The sequence below is a fragment of the Chanos chanos genome, chromosome 15, assembly GCF_902362185.1.
Source record: "Chanos chanos chromosome 15, fChaCha1.1, whole genome shotgun sequence".
In the NCBI taxonomy this organism is placed as follows: Eukaryota; Metazoa; Chordata; class Actinopteri; order Gonorynchiformes; family Chanidae; genus Chanos; species Chanos chanos.
Window position 1 is genome coordinate 18979106 of NC_044509.1, and position 10671 is coordinate 18989776.

General features: G+C 42.3%; 1 pseudogene; it reads right to left on the minus strand.

Annotated features, from left to right (window-relative positions):
* Positions 1–9870: 9870 nt before the first annotated feature.
* Positions 9871–10405, minus strand: LOC115828360 (ubiquitin-conjugating enzyme E2 E3 pseudogene; annotated as a pseudogene).
* Between the last annotated feature and the right edge of the window lie 266 nt (positions 10406–10671).

Genomic DNA, 10671 nt, shown 5'->3' on the forward strand with positions numbered 1-10671 from the left:
TTCCTTGAACTTGTTTTATTCATTGCACAGGTGGCATTGTTGAATCTCAGGCCAATGCAGGCCAAGGTAATTATTGTTTTGAAATTTTCATTCATTTTTATTTTCATTTAATCTTTCAATTTTGTTTTTGTGGTGCCCTGTAATGGTCACAGTGGAGAATTTTTTTGTGTTCCCTAGCAAAGTTTCATTCATGGCAGTTACATGCAGGCTAACATGCAACTCTGGTAATTCATCTTGCCCTGGCTCTGCACTTTGGAAAGTTCAGTGGCATGCACCCTTTTCAGGTAAAGATAGTTGTAATGTTTAATGTCGATAACAGAGGAATGTCATCGCTTGCCGTGACTTGTTAACGTTGTTAAGGGTGTTACTGGTAGATAAACTAACCCTAGCTAAAAGCGCTAAGCTTGTGGAAGCAAATTAACCAACGCTAATGCATGGATGTACACAGTGAAATATACTTTGTACAGGTTGCCAATGTACTGTTTAGTACCATTGTTTAGTGCAAAACACATATAATGATATAAGTAAAGACAATGCATTCATTTACAGTGTTTTATGTTTTGTGACAAACGCTATGTGATACAAATTATTGAAATGACATAAGAAATGACAAAGTAACAAAAATCTGTACAACCTAGTAACTTTAACAGTAACTTGAACATTACTATAACTCTAGCAATAACTTTAACATTAAAGATCAGTGAGGGAGGGAAGCGGGAGCTCAGAATCAGCACAGTGCACAGCTGCATATGTGCCCAACCCTAAACAGTAAAACACTACTCTGTTTTCTAACTGAACACTTGAATGAAAGAAATTAAACATTGTAAAACAATATCAATAAGTACAGTAAAAGTAAAGTCCAATAAATAACCTATTTAAAGCTTAACATGGCTTAATGTCCCAAAACTGCTATCTATGATCGCCAAATTTCTCTCGGATATTTCTTTTCATAAACGCTTTCTCATCGGGGAAAAAAAAAATCAAAACTGAAATCCTATGAGTATGGTTGTTATCTCAAGTTAAGCGTTTTCCTCTCCATCTACGCCCATTATAAGGAAAAGAGCTTAATCTGGTTTAATGTCCCAAAACAGCAATGAATCATCACGAAATTTGTCTGACATCTCAAATGTCATAAACACTGTCTTCTATCAAAAAAAAAAACAAAACTGAAATCCAATGAAAGAGGTAACTGGTGATCTTTAATTGCAGTTTTGCTGTATAAAGCCACGTTAAGCTTTTTCCTTATAATGCATGTTAATGGAGCGAAAACACTGAACCCATGTTAACTTGGACATTGGGCCAAAGCCGTAATCGCTAGGACTCCCTTTGCAGTAGCCTCCATACTGGGGGCTGAGGCTCCGATTCCCCCCGATCGGTTCGGGGAGGATCCTGGGGCGCCCCTTCCCCCTGGAGCTCCAGACCCCAGAACTTTGAAAAGTCCCAAGGCCAGAATTACAAGGGGGAATTCTGGCTTTGGGCACCAGTGGCCGTGAGGCTCCAATGCACCCCGAACAGATCAGGGAGCATCCCAGGGTGCCCCCCTGGAGCTCCAGAACCTGGAACTCTGTGAGCTCCCTAGGCCAGAATTAAAAAGGGAGACGTGTCATTAGTCAACAGTGGCCACAAGGCTCCAATGCACCCCGAACTGGTGCCCCCTGGAGCTCCAGAGCCTGCTATATACCTCCATACCGGGGGCCGAGGCCTTTGATTTCCCCCAAACGGTTCAGGGAGGATCCTGGGGTGCCCCCCTGGAGCCTCAGAGCCTGGAACTTTGCAAAGTTTGCACAATTATAAGAGGGAAATCTGTCATTGGGCACCAGTAGCTGTAAAGCTCCAAAGCACCAGAAAGGGTCAGGGAACACCTCAGATTGCCGCCCTGCACCTCCAGAGCTTGGTACTCCAATCTGATTCTCTCTCTCTTTCTGGAGATGATTTTGTGATTTTGTTGACGTCTGGAATGAATGTGCCACAGGTGGTGTCTTTTAACAAGATGTCAGCCTTCTTTTGCTACTTGCACCTAGCACTGGGGATCTAACTGGGCAATAGCTTTGCTGCCAATGTCATCTTTGCCATTGCTGGTGGAATGTTCCTGTACATTGCCATGGCCAACATGGTAAGCTGTCTTTCTCCTTCTACTTCAATTAACCATTTACAGCAGACCCCTAACTCTGGCCCTCTTTTTTATCTTTGTCTCTGATTTCAGTTCCCAGAGCTGAATAATGATATGTCAGGGAGTGTCAGGGGGACTAAAGACAAAGTTATATTTTTCCTGGTCCAAAATGGAGACATACTCTCGAGCTTTTGCATAATCCTAATCATCACCTTGTTCACTGAAGACATCAACTTGGGCTAGAAATGGAGAGACCACAAGGAAGAGAGATAAGAGCGAAAGTGAGAGTGAGAAGGAATGAGAGAGACTGCAATCCTCAATCCTGCAATCCAGATGTCTGGTTCGGCTCGAGGAGAAGCGTCAGGCACACCGGTCTAACAAAATGGATGAGCAGGCAACGTATGACTTATTTATTAAGTCATATCCCATCACCCTGAATGGCTGGGCTCCAAAGCAGTCCATCTGGGAGCAGCTGGTAGGGAGGCACGAGTGTCATTGTTACGACTGGTGGCCCCACGAGCAGCTGGAACTCAGGAAGCAGCACATTCTGTGTGAGTATGCATGAAAAACTTTTCAAATGTCAATAATCTGCTCGTGAAACAATCACAGCTCCAAGTGATATTGCACCACTTGATTCCGTATCAGATTCATAAACGAATAACGAAACAACAAATCATTTTTTCATTTTCTGATTTTGGATTCTCAGTTGAATGAGAAAAGAATGAATTACACACAGATTAAAATGTAGCCCCACTTTCTTGTATGTTGTCTAAGAAATAGATCAGAGGGAATTATGTGTAAATGAAAAAAATCGAGGAGTGGGATGAGGAGACAGACATGGAAGTGAAAGCTGCATAAGGCATTTGACAGTGGTATGTTGCCCATGGAATTTATCAACAAGATGAAGAGAGACGGCAAATTCACAACTGGAATAGGACACGGCCTCAGATCAGGGGGTGAAGCACCACACACAGGTACAGAGCTACACCAGCAAACTTTATTTTGGAGCAGATTGCCGTCCAGCCTTTGTTGAAGAGAAATTTTATGTGCTGATCAATGTACCCCTGCTCCTCAGACATTGTTACCCTTAATGCCATCCCACACTGGACAGGCCACCTCACTGACTTATTAGTTTGTTATCATGGGAAAACAATGGATTCTTTTTTCCAAGATATCGAATTAATTATGTCATTCTCATGGGAAAACAAAGCTTTGTTATTTCGTGATAATGACATAAATAACTAGAGATTTTGAGTAAAAAAGAAAAACAACACATTATCATGAGAAAAAGGAATCTGTATATAACGTTAACCTGCTTACATGGATGACATATATCATGGTAAGATAGACGTATTTTAAAGGTATGAAGAGAATTTGCCTTCCTAATCTCTGTAAGTGAACCATTCCAGAGGAATGGAGAGAGGTAGGAAAAGGCCCGGTAGCCAGCGGACTTCTGTTTAACTCTTGGAACGACTACTAATCCAGAATCTTGAGAGTGCAGGGTGCGAGGGGGATTATAGGTTGTAATTAAATTAGATAAGTAGGCCAGCACAAGCCCGTGTAAAATTTTATATGTCAGTAAGAGGACCTTAAAATCTGCCCTTGCATGAATTGGGAGCTGATGAAGAGAAGCCAGGACAGGTGAAATGTGGTCAAACTTCCCTGTTCTGGTCAGGAATCTGGCAGCAGCATTCTGGACTAGCTGAAGGCTATTGGTAATAGAGGTAGGCAGACCAGAGTATAGAACATTGCAGTAATCGAGGCGAGACGTGACAAATGCGTGAACAATGGTTTCTGCATCAGTGTTACGTCCTTGGGTGTTTTTTTGTTTTCTGTTTGGGGGGGTCTCTCTCTCTTTCTCTCTCTCACCATCTCTCCCTCTCGCTTCCCGCCCAATTCTTCCTTCCAGATTCCTAAATGGCTGGACAATGCGTTATCATATGCTAGTGTCAGTATTTGTGTACGATAACCTGTAGGAACCACAAGTTGGTAAAATGAATTATAACCACAATCATCCTGCGTGGACGGCATCCGCTTGCACATTAACACACGCCCATCATAAAAATATGGCACTTTTTTGTGGCAACTCATTTTCTGAAACACCCATGGAGAAACAGCGAGCCTTTTGAGCAGCAATGAGTTGCTCTTTTTCCGATCCCTACCGACGCTGCTCGGTCAGTGTCGGGCTACAGAGACCAGCAGCTCCATAGGGGGCCCAGCAGAATTTGGCACCTTGTGCACCAGCAGCACATCAGACACATTAATAAAAGTATCAGCAAGGTCCACGTCCTGACCAAATTTACGTGGTTGAGCACACGTCCCCACCCAAGCAGGAAAAGTACTGGGAAACGTCTTAGTCACACCAGGCTTGTCAGTTACCTTGGTAAAGGGAAATAATTTACCTCCAGCTAAATCATTGCCAAGGATGAGCGAAACCCCATTCACTGGCAGCTGTTTACACACACCAATCCTTACCACGCCTGACACTAGCTCAGAATTAAGGTAAACGGTATGGATAGGAACTTTGATGCAACCCTCAATACCTCGCACTAACACATGGGACCCACAAAATGACACCGTCAAGAATAAAGATTGCACGGCACCTGTGTCTCTTAAAATAGTGACAGGTTGTCTGTTAGCTTCATCGCTGGTGAGAGACACAAAACCACTGCACAAAAATGGATCATAACCAGAATCACAATCTGCAGGTGACTGAGACAAGGTGTGCAAAAGAGCAACACTCTTTGGGTTTTGATGCCTCTCATTCCACGCTTTACAATCCGCGATTAAATGTCCCGGTTTGCGGCAATAAAAACATTCACAAGTTTCACCCACACGAGGAAGTTGGACGAGGAAGTTTAGGACTCCCTTCAGTTTGCTCAGAGACCACGAAACCACTGGACTCAACCCGGGTTAACACATCTCTTTCCTTTGGTGAGGAAAAAATAGTTTTGTGTGTTAAAACAAACTAGTTGGCCAGTACTGCTGCATTAGCTAGTGACATCAACTTCTGATCGTTTAATGACATGGTGTGTACCTAACTAATTTTATTTGTTATTAAACTATTAAACTGTTATTCAACTAACTTATGGCTTTCAAAAAGTGGTGGGGATGAAATGGGCCATGATAAAAAAAGTGCTGGGGACATGTCCCTAGCGTTCCCAGCGTCAGTGACTCCTATGCCGATGCACCTTTGGCAGCAGCATTGCCACCAGTTGTGGAGGAGGAAGAGGAGAAAGGATTTCAAGACTGGATTTCAGGAAAGTAATGAGGGTGCTAGTAAGCAGGATGACAGGGAGAACAGAACCAATCCCTCCTGCTCTTCTTCCTCCTCTGATGAAATGGTGCCATCTCCTAAAAGGAGAAAAGTTTAGACTTCTTTTTTAAATAAAAACGTTTGTTTTGGGGGGGGGGGGGGTATCTGTTTTTCTTTTCCTTCTTCTTTAAAAAAAAAAAAATCAAGTGCAAAAAATAAACAAAAAAAGTCCTCTGAAGATGGGGTTGGGGTGGTGGCAGGTTAAAAAAAAAATTGTAGTGTATATACCAGTGGCGGCTGGTGGTTGTAAAAGTAGGGGAGGAAGGAAGGTGTGCTTGGTGAAGTTTGGTGGTGGTGGAAGTGGTGGAGGGGTGTTGGTGAGGGCATTTGCAGACATGTAAAACCCAGACACATTTAAAGCAGCAGTAAGGAGTTTTGGTCTAAAAGTAGTGAGCTAACCACCTAAAAGACAGGCAAAAAACAACAATAGCACAGTAAAAAAAGCTTACTAGCATTCTAACTGGTGTCTTTTTTGGATATAGTGGGAAATGTTGTGCTGTGAAAGCTGTTCTTAAGTTTTCAAGGGGTGGTCTGACGACAGAACTACATGTGTATAGCCTGGGAATGACAGTTGTGTTCTGCTCTTTACATGACCATATACTATAAAAATGAATTTGAAGATTACACCAAAACTAGTTGCCAATAAAAACATACTTAAAATGTGGTAAATTGCTGCATGCTGATGTTTTAAAGCCAAATTACTAGAATTTAAGAACAGATTGTTATACTGATTGAAACTGATCATTTCTGGTCTTAGACTGAATGGGATGTGCCAGGTTTAAGCCAATTACTGAGGGTACATGTGCATTCATTTGCAAAAGAAGTCGACTCTCCTGGCTGTCTGGGTAGCAAAGATATCTATGACCTGCTCATACCAATGAGGATTTTGTTGAAGTGACTTGAGAATCCTCTTTTCAATTGAAATGATGGCTACACTTTTTCGGCCTGTCCTGTCCCATGGTGTTTCTGGTATAACTTTTTATAACTTCTCTCAACCCCTGCAGAGGTGGCACCGATAGTGGCAATCAGACACATTAGTCTGTACAGCTCAGGCATTGCTTCATCAAGACTGTTGGATTTCATGAAGCTAATGGTATCACACAGTTTTTGAGATGAATGGATCTCTGCATCACTATAAAAATGCTGCAGTTCCACTTTCAATTTCACCTCATCAAAGAGATGGCCATAGGTTTCTGACAAGTTGGCCAGTGCTTGAGTTCAGAATTCTGTTTTGAAAGAGTCCAATTTTTCAAAATCTAAAAGCTCCATGAAATGCAAGCTGTCGAGATGTTGAAAGCAGTGAGTGACTTGGGCCCTGATGCTGTCGTGAATGGAATCATACAGCGTTTTATAGACCTGACGTTGATCCTGCTGGCCCTGCCTTCTTTCTCTGCTGTGAGCTAATTCTGGGTCCTCTGTCAGTGTGGCAGCTTTACTGTATGTCTTGTCAAAGGCCCTCTCTGATTTTAGCTCATCTAGCACTTGCATGAGGTTTTCTATGTGCCTTTTGCAAAAGGAAACATCCATTGATTTGCGTTGCAAGATATCAAATACATCATCAGTGTGTGAAAACAGTTCCTCAACGTAAAAAGTAAAAACATGAAATCAAAGTCCTCTAATTTAGCCCTCAATCCATCAGCCAAACGTGTGGTCTCGTCATCCATAGACAGATGTTCAACGATGCCCGTGAACGTTTATCAGTTTGTCATAATTAGAGGCAACTATATTCACCACCCTGGATGAGAAATTCCAATGTGTTGGAGCATTACTACGCATTTTAGCACAACCAAATTCCTAAAGCATTGCCACTCTCTCACTGGATCTGGAAAAAAAGACGTGAAACCACCCAGAGTAGCAAAAAAGATTTTTGCCTTGGGGATAAACTTGACGCCCTGACTCAAGACCAGATTTAGGCGATGGGCATAGCAGTGAACAAATGTTGCACTAGGAGCCGCTTCTCTTACTTTACATGGAGACGATTTTTGTGACTTCAAAGTGTTTAATTTACGCGTATTTACTTTTCTCTTTGGAGTTTATTTTTCTCAGAAATGTTAGGGAGGATGGTCCTCCCTTTCCTCAATAGACGAGCCTCCACTGGTATATACATACATATAAATATATGTTTGTATATACCAGTGTTTGTACTGTTACATCGTTTATATATATATATATATATATATATATATATATATATATATATATATATATATATATATATATATATAAACGATGTAACAGTACAAACAGTAACAGTATAACAGGAAAAAGCAGAAAAAAGAAAAGAATAAGGCTAGGTTTCTTTCATGATTTTGAACAAGCAGTAGTGCAAGTTACAGTTTGTTTCACCTAGTGTCATATAGTCCTCCTTGGGACACTTGGTACAGCCTGTAGTGTATTAAAGGTGCCACAGACTGGAAATTACAATTTTCCTTGCCTTTTTGAATTCACTGAAATGAATGTGCTATGGAAACATTGTCAAAGTATCAAAACATGTATTCTCCTCCTGCAGCCATATGATCTATGTGAAGAAAACAAGCCCTTCTACAGCCTGTTCTCAATTCCATGTGTTTGTGACATCACAAATGCACATGGCAGTCTACTTTTTAGTGCAATGTACTGGTAAACAAGGGCATAAGGTCCTTGAAAATATATGTTGTCATTTGTTTGCAGCAGAAATGAGACTCGCGCTTGCGAAATTTGGTTCCACATTACGTTTATCAATCTTCGTACATAGGCTAACACATATTCTCCATACGACTACATGCACCGAACCGTAATGTCCATACCATAACGGTTCGGGATGAACGCGCGTTCTTTCACAATATATATATATTAGCTGCCGTGTTATGAAGGGGTAGCCTCGTATGCAGTTGTTACGTCCCAGATGGTGAGTTGGGTCTAGGGGTATGAAGCAGGGACGTAGCATAAAGGAAACCCACCACCAGTGTCGGATTGGGACGGTGCGAGGGGAAAAACACACGGACACAGGAGCAATGTACAACAAAAAAAAGTACAATGTATTAAAGATATTTACAAAGTGACAAAAGAATATTTACAAGAATATATATATACAGAAATATTTACACCTGAACATGGAGAGGGGAGAGAACTACAGATGGTGCCAAAGGAATGAACGAAATATAACAGAAACCACCCTAACTGCCTATGGAAACACACACGTAACTACGAGAAACTAAAAAGGTGGCAGAGCCAAAATAAACCTAACTACACTCACTGCCTACAAAACAAAACATACAATAGTGGCACCCGCCTCTAACCTAACCCCTATACACAGTTAACACCTAGCGCGGGGATCCACTTCTTACCTGTTCTTCTCCCCACGCCAATCGAAAGCAACCAAAACCAATCCGTAATCCAAATCCGTAGTCAACAATAACAACAGTCAAACACGATATACAGCGAGTAATTATAACACAACAGAGCACAAGCGAACGCAAAACGAGATCGAAAATCTTCCCACAGCTAACAACTGGCATCTTTAAATTTCCGCGCCCCATCTCCGGTTGGCCATCCGACGAGGGGTGCTCCGTCTTTGGTTGGCTGGCTGGGAACACGGAGGTGGGACGCAACACCAGGCCAAGTGGGGAGTGGCAGCTGTTCGCGCCACCGCTGGATCCCTGCGTCAGGTGACAGGAGAGGGTAGAGAGAGAGAGAGAGAGAGAGAGAGAGAGAAAACACAAGACGCGAACAAGACGCAACCACACACAAATGCGCCGCACGTAACACAGTGTTCAGACTGTGTTAGTACATGAATTAAGTAAATGGCCAAGCGTAATATCCTATTGTGTAGTTGGCAAATCATGTATAATTTTATTTTTGTTCACCATCATAGACCATAGACTAAAACATTGTACGACTTTGCAAATGTAATCGTCCTAAACTCCCATCATCTTCACTTATAGCCTCAGTGCTACCCAGCATGCATTGCAAGACATTTATTTCCTAGATTATCTCGTTCTTAGTTTGGGCTTTGAAACACATTTTCTTGATTTTGTAGTGAGTGATGACTTGACTTGATTTGGACAATGAAGCTGACAATATTAAGGACGTGATCACCATACAACAAACTGATTAGACACACCATTACTGTGAAACGCATCACTGTAGCCTAATATTTATACCACACTACCAGTTAACAGCATCATTAGCATTGTAAGTACTTTTGGCTATTTCAGTCAAAATCATTATGTGCCACTCTTGCTGCAAAGTGTACCCAATTATGGGAAGGAAAACTGTTTAATCATTTATATATTAGCCTAACACAAGCTGTACAAATTTGTGTTTTTTTTATTTCAGTTTTAAAATTGATATTTGGTTTACCAACAATCATGTTGTGACAGTTCGAATTCGGTGTATCAAATCAGGGCCACTTGACCGAAAATGCCCGGACTGCTTTTTGTTGCCAGGCCGGCCCTGTGTTGTGTTATCTTGTCATGTTGGTCAGGTATTGAGTAGCTATGCTTCCCACCAAAGGATCTTCAGGGTTGCAGTCTGTCAGCAGAGAGCAGCACTTTGGAGGTGGTCAGCGCTGGACTCCAGTTGTCCTTCAGGATGTCCAGACAGATCACGCCCTGAGTGTTGATGCTGCAGTGATAAATCCTAAGAGGCTCCAGTTCGTAGCTTAACATGATGTCCAGGAAGAACACTCCTCCTTCATAGACAGCCTGGAGGTCCCAGGATGGTGGATCACTCATAGATGTTGTCTCCTTTGGGTCCCACACTGCAGTTGGGGGCGGGGGGGGGGGGGGGGGGGGGGGTCCAGAGTGATTTCTGTGAGCTCCTTCTGGATTCTTTTAGCACTAGTAGATAGTTTTGCTGTTTTTCTGCTTAGCAGTTTGGATTGCTTTCTCTCCTCTTGTTTTTCAGGCTCTGGCACTGGAAGGTCTCTGATCCACATCAGAACTACCAATGCTGGTGCTTGGACTCTCATCTTCTGACTGCCGTCTTGCACTGGACATTTTCCACCTTGGATGTGATTTTGTCTTGATTTAGCGTGATTAGGAATGTTAAAATCCATTTGAAATGTAGCCAGGAAGATGACGGATTCTGGCCATGCTGTGAACACTGGAGAGTAGTTCTTTTGCTTCCTCCACACAGACAATGTGCTAGTGACTTTCTCAGGTCCTCCCTTATTAGGTTCCAGCAGTCCAGGCTGGTGGTGAGCAATTGGAGTAACTTTTCTGAGGATGACAGACTTGACCAAAGGCCATGATGCTGCATTTAA